Here is a 9,536-nt window from a genome sequence, read left to right as displayed (position 1 = left end):
TTTCTGATAATCGTTTACATTGATCTGCGCATTTTTATTTTTTGTATTAATGAAAAATACAAAAATATGCTGCATTTGCATTTAGAATTTAATTTTATATTTTTTAGATTAATTAGTAAATTAGTTTGTTTTACGAGGTATGAAAATCACAAAAATAGTTCATTTTGCATTTTAACTCTTTAATTTTGAATTTTATAGTTTTTCTCTAAATTTAGGATTTAATTAATTATTGTAAATACTATGATGAGTGATTAATCTAATTGGGTAGGTTAATTTGGTTTTAAAAATTAATTTAGGTTTTATTTTAATTTGAAAAGAAAAAGGATTTGAAATTGAAAAAGAAAAAGAAAAGAATTTCAATAAGAAGTCTATTTGGGCCATTTTTATTTAAAATTCCCCAGGCCTAATGTAAAACCCGTCCAAACCATGCCCATACCCGGTCCAAAGCCCTCCTGTCCCTAAAACTCAAGAAACGAGGTAGTACAAGTGTGAAACTACGTCGTTTCGAGTTCGATAAACCTCAAAAAATCATGGCAGTTCGTCTCGTTGCAACCAACGGCCCAGATCATTTCATCACTTTCGTTTAAAACTGTCCTGAACCTCTAGAGGCAGTTCAGTTCGAACAGACCCCCCCTTCTCCGTTTATCTCTCTCATCTCTCTCACAGAAACCCTACCCACTGCCCCTAATTCCACCGCCTTAACCTGGCGGTGCCACCGCCAAACCATCCCAAATTCACTCCCTAGAACCCTCTCCGTTTCCCCATCCTAAATCACTAACCCTTTACCCTCGAATCACCCCCGAACTCGTCGAATCTTAAATCGAAAATGAGACCTAAAATGTCAAACCCTAAAATTGGCAGAGTTGGTGATGATTGAGGCCGAAATGGACCTTGGTCATGTGTTTTCATCTGGGAACACATGATTAAAACCCCTTTCGGTCAAAATCGAAAGATCGAGGAAGGGCTCCAAGGCTTGGCCAGCCCGTTTTAGTTATTTTTACGTGTTTTTTGTTGTTGTTTCTTTTCTTGTATTTTTCTTTTTTAAGTCGTCCTTCTTCATCTCTATTTCTGTGTCTGTGTTTCTATGTCTTCATTGTATGCTCGTCGTCAATGTTGTCCATGCATCACTTGTTTGATAATCAGCATAGTTATTTTGTTATTGTTTAAAATTAGTTAATTCATTTTTATTTTTATTTTTGGTTTTGGGCTTTGGTTTAAGGTTTCCGTGATTTTCTTTTGGGTAATTTTAGGTCAGTCTTTAGAATGGTGAATCCTTGATAGATTTTAATTGGGTTCTAAAGAATCAAAGGCCCGGATGAGGGTTTAATTTGGATTGTCAGACCCATTAAATTGGGTCATTTCGACCCGGGTTCTACCTGGCCTTAAGGGGTAATTTCAGGAACTTGGGGGGTAATTTAGGAATTTTAAGATAGAGGAATCTTGGGTAATTAATTTAGAAGCCTCTAGTAGGGGTCTTCTAGGGAATTTTACACTTTAACTTGGTTAGCAAGTCAAAAAATCAGGGGCTAAGTAGCAAAAAGAAAAGTTAGGAGAGGTCTAAAATGCAAAACCTAGCATATATTGGTTGCCCTAGTAACTTGCCTATAAAGGCATAGTTACTTGAGGCTGAAGGGAGGGAGGAAATCCAAGAGCTAAGAGACCTAAGGGAGAAAAATACAGAAAAAGAAAAGTTGCTACTGTTCCATTGAGACTTGGCTCTACACCTCGAAATTTTCACTCTCTGAAACATTTTTTTGGTCTGGACTTTGAAATGGTTTGAGGTTTAGTCAGTGAGGTCAGATTTTGGTGTTTATCGAATTGGCTATGTGTTTTGAAGCTGGTGTTAGCTTACTGAATTGCATTTTACTGGGTTTTGAACTATGAAGTTACTGTTTTATTGGATTTGGAACTAATTCTGTGGTTTCATCACTGAATCTGGGCTGTTTTGTTGCTGCTATCAATCTCTGTTGAAGTACAAACTGTTGATCCTTCTTTATTTACTTGTTCCTTTCATTTCAGGTACTCACACCTTCCAATGTATGAAAATGGATAAATATGAAGATTGGTTCACTTGAATAGAGATTTATAATAATGTAGTTGTTATTCAAAAAAAAAGCTGCAATCCGCCGTTTTCCTATCAGACCTCCCCCACGCTCCTGCTTCTTCATTCCTCATCACCATTAGAGAGCCTTAGACAGAGGAGCCGAAGCAGCTCCGCAAACCCCAATATCCAAAACACAAACAACCTCCATGATCGTCTTCTTCATCAGAAAAGCCCCAAGAGATGTACACTTGAGGAAGCAGTAGTTACACCCAAACAACCATATCAGTTCTATTAGATTTCTCAATCAAAAATCCAGAAACACTTTGTTTTTTTTTTGTGGATTTTGATTTCAAAGATGGAGTCGGTTTGAATTATTTGATTCGAATTTCCATTTGAAGTTCGAGTTTGCCGATGATAACATTTCTGTTCTTCATTTGATTCTGATATTCTGCTCTTCGAGTATAGGAGTGGAGTTAAATCAAGGTTGATTCCAGTTCATCGCCGGTGAAGTTCCCTATGCCCAGTCCGGCTTGTTCGAGCTCTCTCGTCGAGCTTGTATCTTTGTATTCATCTCCATGTATATAAAGAAATTGGGAGTAGAAGTATATCCCATTGGAGTAGAACAAGTAAGTTGCTTTGCTTTTTCTTTCTAGGCTATTCAAGTTAATGGACTATTTTTATAGAATTATCATTTTGCTTAGATCTTGACAGTTGGTATTGGGAATGTGTGGAATATTTGGTATTTCTGTTTGCACTTGACCCTTTCTATTTCAAATTGCTTCCATGAAATGGCGATAGTGACTTGCTGCCTTGCTTAAACGATCTCATTTGTTTTTGGTATTTTTGCTAGATTTTGTCTCCGCAGTTGATTTGCCATTACTGTTTCTTTATCTTCTCTGTTTTCCATTATTCTTTTTTTTCTTTTTCTTTTTTGATAAAATTTACTGAATTATATTGGAATTGATTGCTGAATAATGTGAAAGAGGGTGGACTGCATCGCGATAGTGATTGGCCGCTTTGTTGTATGTTTACTATGTTTCTCACTTCTGATTTGATTCATGAAATATATTGTGAGGCATAAAAATGGGCAGAAACTATGGCTATATGTTTGACCTCCATACAATAAAAATTAGTGATGTATGTTTACTATGGCATTTTGGCCAATATTGAATTAAAGAGACTTGAGAAATGTGATCAAAATCAATAACGTGGCCATACTCTTTTATGCACCCCATTCACTCTTTTGTCTTGTAGTATTATATCTTTTCAGAATCTTACTTTTCTTGCATTATTAATATACTTTCTATTTTTAACTAATTGAAAAATGAACCTCGTAGTTTGCTTTAGGCGCGTTAATTATATAATTACCATGGCTACTACTAAAATTCGGGTGTGCATTTCATGTGACCCGGTTCTAATTTCCAACAAGGTTAAATAGAATGTGTCGTGAACCACGGGCGCATTTCATGTGGCGTGGCTTGCGATGTGTTTAAAACAATCTTGAATTAATTCTTTAAATAATTAAAAGCGGTTCAAAGTTAAAATGCACATAGGTTTAAAAGTGTTTTAAAATCAGATAATTAGGCCAATAATAACAGTTGAGCGACCGTGCTAGAACCACGGAACTCGGGAATGCCTAACACCTTCTCCCGGGTTAACAAAATTCCTTACCCGAATTTCTTTGTTCGCGGACTGTAGAACAGAGTTAATCTTTTCCTCGATTCAGGATTTTAACCGGTGACTTGGGACACCATAAATTATCCCAAGTGGCGACTCTAAATTTAATAAATAAATAATCCCCTTTCGATTGTCACTTTAATTAGACAAACTCCCTTGTATTTATACCCTTTACGGGGTGTAGTGTAAAAAATGAGGTGTGACAGCTCTGGCGACTCTGCTGGGGATCGAACCCAGAATCTCTGGTTCAGGGTTCAAGAATTCGAGCTTAGAATAATTGTTATAGTTGGCTTTATCCATTATCTGATTTTGTTACATGATTTGGGCCTAATGTGCTAATTGATTGCTTTTACCACTTTGATATTTCGTGAACTGTATATAAACTGTTACGAAATGCCTCTTCTCTCTGAGTATTCTAAATCATGAAGAAGTGTGCACTTCGTGTGACTTCTTTTCTGTTAGAGTCATATTCCAAATTTAGAACGAGGTTGGGACAAGTTGCAAAGCCGGTGAAGCTTCTGTATTCCCGGTACGTTGCCCCCCTCACCTCGAGCTATCCGCTCGGGTAAGCCAAGTCTAGAACAAATAAACTCAGGTTTTTAAACCTAGTATAATAATACCTCATGCCGGATCCCTAGTAGGAACGTTTGTTTGCATCATGTGCATTTTGACTTTGGAGACTCAACACAGGGGTTGGGTCTGTCTAGGACAGGTGCACCCGAAATAAAAAATACCATCCTGATGCATCTTACTTGCTACTTGTGCATTTATTTGCTTCGGATTTGCATGTTGACCGGCTTTTGAATAAGAGGGAGAGAATTTGAAAAAGAAAATAGCAGTGTGAGGTAATTACCTGCGGTGAAAACCAATGTTTCTAAAGTATACTGAAACTCTGCCGAAATTTGAAAAAAAGAGGGGAATTTTGTGGATTTTAAAGAAAAATAGAAAAAAAATATCTTTGTGTTTTCAGGAAAAGAAAAAGAAGTTGGGTTTATTTTCTTAAAAAAAATTTCCGAACTACGCCAGTTTGATTCTCACAGGGTGTGAGATACGTAGGCAACCTCCATCGGGTCCAACTTCCTTTTTGCAAAAATAACACAAAAGAACAAAAATTTTACTTTAATTTGAAAATAATTAGGGTGATGTCATTCTTGTCAGAAATAGCCAAATGTCCCTAAAAGGGCACCGGAAGGCTATTTTTGCAAGAACAACCACTTTTAGTCACTTTTAAAGGTTTTGGCTGGTTAGCCGACACAGCCTTAAAATCTTCATTTTCGAAGTGCTGAAAGGCCGTATTGGCAAAGACGGATATTTGTATGAAAGATGGTCATTTTTCTTGAGTCAAAACGAGTCATAGTTTCCTTTTAATTAAAATCACCTTAATAAATGTACAGGATGAGCACAATTCAAAATGAACCTTTCTCAGTCCGTGAAGAGATCCCTTTGGAGCTACATATGTGGCGGCATGATTTAGGAGAAGATAGCAGAAAGGCTGTGACAAAAGCATTGGGTGGTCTTATCGGGCTCTTGAAGGTTAAGCCAAGAAAAGACGTGATTGAGGCCTTGATACCATTCTGGGACCCAGTCCATAATGTATTTCACTTTGCTGATTTTGAGTTAACTCCTACACTGGAAGAGATAGCAGGCTATGCCGGTTTTGAAGGGAGTCTTAGAAGTCAATACCCGGTAGCGCCGAGAACAGTAACCCCTCATAAATATTTGGACTTGTTAAGCATCAGTCGTGACATCCGAGACGGAAATTTGGCCAAAGGATTTTGTACCTTCTACTTTCTGTATCGACGTTACGGGAATCCTCGTGGCTTCAAAACGCCAGATACCGGTCTTACTCACGCGGGAAACCAAGACAAGTGGAATCTCGGAGAGGATTAGCTTTCATAGCGGCGTTCCTGGGTATTTTGGTTTGCCCTAGAAAAGACGGGAACATAGAGTTGGGACTTGCAGGGATAGCCAACTTTATGATGAAAAAGGCAAATGGGACTATAGTGCCGCTAATCTTGGCTGAAATTTACCGAGCACTGACCCAATGTCGAGAAGGAGGGAAGTTCTTTGAAGGGTGCAATATGTTGTTACAACTATGGATGGAGGAACACCTTTGCCACCGTCCCGGATACTTGAATTGTGGTATGACTGGCCTTGAATGCATCGAAAAACATGAAATGCGGGTAGAGGGTTATGAGTTCCCGGATGGTACAGAAGTATGGCATGCTCATTTGAGATCTCTGACTGCAAACAAGATCGAATGGTCGATCGGGTGGCTCTCGATCAGTGAAGTAATCTATATGTCGGCTGAGGCATGTTTTTGCTGTTGATGGGTCTTCGAAGTATTCAGCCTTATGCTCCGCACAGAGTCTTACGTCAGTTAGGCTGATACCAGACCATCCCACATGATGAAGATTTGAGTCGGCAGGTCATTGAGTTAGAGCCAAAAGCTGCCTTCCCAGAAGAAAAAGTGCGTCGGATTTGGCATCAGTGCAGATTCTTAGGGCCTAATACTCAAGCACGAGATCTATCCAGAGGCGAGGTGGAGCCCAGTTATATTGCTTGGTATGGTAAAAGATCCCGAGTTCAACATGAGCCCGAAAGGCCCGCAAAGATACCCCATGTCCCACAGTTCACTGACGGGGCACAGGTGCAATGGGACTGGTTGGCCCAAGAAAACGAGTACAGGGCTACCATAAGCATATTGGAAAAACAAGTCAGGGACCTTCAGTTTGAAAATAGCTTGCAAGCCGCGGCGGACCAAGGAGAAAAGAAAAAGCTAGCCATATAAAATGAGGCCCTTCGAGCCCAGATTCAGAAAATGAAAATAGCGACAGAAAACCCAGCCCGAAGTGCCAAAGATGAGAAACTCATAGCTAACTTAAGGCAGAAAGTGAGTGACTATAGTTTTGATTTGAACAAAGCAGAAAGTGAACTAGCCAAGGCTCGAAAACAGTTGGCTAAAAATGCGGATGAACGAGCGCGCCTAGTTATGCAATTGAAAGAAAAGTACGATGATGAGGTCGCGGGATTAAAGAAAAGGGTCATTGCCACGGAAAACAAAATGATCAAACAAGCGAAAGACTTCAAGGTTGAAAGAGAACAGTGTTATACATCATTGGGACAATTAGAAATAGATTTGCAACAACTTCAGGAGCAGAATCTTGTGGCCGAGCAAACTTTGGAAGCCAGGGCCCAGCAAATCGGGCGGTTGCCACAAGAAAAAGGTGTCATAAGAGAGAGAATTAGAAACATCGCCGATTATATCGTTATGAAGTGCCAAGTCTGTGAGGATATGACTCGCACTACCTTCTTCGCGGCAGTGATGACATTCGTTAAGCAGATAATGAGTGACTTGGACCGACTTCAAAGGGACCTTGCATATAGGCCCGCAGCGAGACCGAATGATGTCCCACGGGCACCAGGAGCATTAATGTATTCAGGATTTTTCATTTGAGTCTGTATTTCCTTTTTCGTTGGAGTCTGTCAGTTGTGTTGAGTCTGTATTTTCTTTCTGCTAGAGTCTGTCATTTGTTGTCGAGTCTGCATTTTCTTCTGTCGGAGTATGATAGTTTATTTTTGGAGTCTGTATTTCATCTTTTCATCAACGTCTGTTAGTTTCTCTTAGAGTCTGTTCGTGTTGAGTCTTTGTAATCAAAGCGTTTAATTTTTATGAAATTGAAAATCCCAAAAATTGTTTTATTATTTACTTTCGTACTTATCTCTTAGAACTACGCTTGGTCTGATTCATGCGGGGTCATGATACGTAGGCAATCTCTATAGTATTCGACCATAACCAAAAGAAAAAAAAGAAAGAAAGAAAAGAGAAAAAGAATAAAAACGAAAAGGGAGAGGAAAAACAAGAAAGGAAAAAGAAGAAGAATAAAAAATTCAAGAGAAAGAAGCAATAGCAAAACAAGAGGGAAATGAGAAAATAAAAACAAAGAGAAAACAAGGGCAAGAGTGAAAACATGAAAAGAAAAAAAGAGAGAAGAAAAGCCGGGATGACGCGAGCAGCCGATCAAATGCATAATAGAAACGGTTAAATGCTTAGGTGTATTCATTCCCCAAAATGTGCGGTTACCAATTTGTTAAAGCCCTAATCACTAACAAGGTTGTTGTTGATATATTAAGTTCAGGTAGGTGGTTAGTTGACTGGCATTCTGGTAACTCACTCATACAATACTCGATCAAAAGACAGGCAGAATATGGCCAACCAAGAATTGGAGGCAAGTATTGTTGATCCGTCAAAAGAGGTGGAATAATTGGATATTAATGCGATGAAGGAAGAGATGTATAAGTTAAAGCAGCAAATGGATGAAATGTACCAAGCCTGGGCAAAGGGTCATCCACCACCGGTTTATCCTGCCAACCTTGCTTATATCCCACCACCGGCCCAACCTCAGGAGTCTCCCATTGTGAACTCATCTCCAGCCTTTCCCCTCTACCAACAATGCTATGGCACCACTTCCCATACTTTTCAAGCTCCACCACCCAAACAAGTCCCATACCCTCCTCCACCAATCACACCTATTTTTGTGGCACCTCCACCTACTACATTACATCGATCATCCAGTGAACATCTGTTCCCAACTCACGACAACCAGTATTATCCCCCTGAACCCACCTTCACAGCTCCAGAACCATATTCTTACACCCCTCATCTTGATCTCACGGCAGAAACCGAGAAGCCATCCAAGAATCCCGAACATAAGGAGATGATCAGAAAGGTCAAAAGCTTAGAACAATCATTAAGAGATATAAGGGGGTTGGGAGGTCAAGTAAGTGTGTCCTATAAGGATTTATGTCTGTTCCCATAGGTTCAGTTACCAGCAGAGTTCAAAATGCCCAAGTTTGATCTATACGACGGGCATGGTGACCCAGTAGCACACTTAAGAGGATTCTGTAGCAAGATGAGAGGAGCAGGCGGAAGACATGAGTTGCTGATGGCATATTTCAGCCAAAGTCTGACTGGATCGGCGTTAGAATGATATACCAGACAAGATCACATCAGGTGGTACACATGGGACGATTTGGCCCAAGCCTTCGCCTGTCATTTTCAGTATAATCTTGAATTATCCCAGATCGTCTGTCATTGACGAAGATCGAGAAGAAGCCCGGTGAGAGTTTCAGAGAATATGGATTCCGTTGGAGAGAGCAAGCAGCGAGGGTTGACCCACCAATGAAAGAAAGTAAGATGGTTGATTATTTCTTGCAGGCTTTGGAGCCCAATTATTTTGGTCATTTGGTGTCAGCAGTGGGCAAGTCCTTTAATGAGGTTGTAAAAAGGGGAGGCATGGTTGAGGAGGGACTCAAGTCCAACAATATTCATGAGTTATTCAGCAATCAAAGCGACCACCCAGGCCATTCAAAATGGTACTGGAGGTGTACTCGGGAAGAAGAAGAAAGAGGACGTTGCGATAATTGAGTCGGGAGCTTGGGTCGGATCTGGGAACCTTCCACGTTACTACAACCTGCCTCGACCCTATTACCAAACTTACCCCCATACTCCATATAGCCCACCACAACAGTACTACCCACCGCCCGATTCCCATTTTTCGTCCATCACGCACAAACCTATACCCAACCTCCCGCTCACGCATAGTGGCGTGGTCCAGCTCCACAAAGTCCATACCTAGCTCCACAAAATGCCCATCCACCCCCAAGAGCCTACAGAAATCCCTCTGGAACAGGTTTTCAGCCAAATCAAGCCTTTAAGAATGAGAGGTTGCAGAAGCAGAAGACTTTCACTCCGTTGGGAGAATCATATGCTAGTGTATTCCATAGATTGAGACAATTGGGTATGTTGAATCCG

At 40.2% G+C, this 9,536-nt stretch overlaps 1 long non-coding RNA gene across 1 annotated transcript; it reads left to right on the top strand.

Annotated features, from left to right (window-relative positions):
* Window positions 1-1,634: 1,634 nt before the first annotated feature.
* Window positions 1,635-7,425, top strand: LOC107810605 (uncharacterized). Its single transcript, XR_001653689.2, has 3 exons — window positions 1,635-2,019; window positions 2,510-2,670; window positions 5,116-7,425. It is a non-coding gene; the product is annotated as an uncharacterized LOC107810605 (long non-coding RNA).
* Window positions 7,426-9,536: the final 2,111 nt, after the last annotated feature.

This window comes from Nicotiana tabacum, chromosome 6 (genome assembly GCF_000715075.1).
Source record: "Nicotiana tabacum cultivar K326 chromosome 6, ASM71507v2, whole genome shotgun sequence".
NCBI classification, from domain to species: Eukaryota; Viridiplantae; Streptophyta; class Magnoliopsida; order Solanales; family Solanaceae; genus Nicotiana; species Nicotiana tabacum.
Note: the sequence above shows the minus strand (reverse complement) of the source record. Positions and strands in the feature narration are given on the sequence as shown.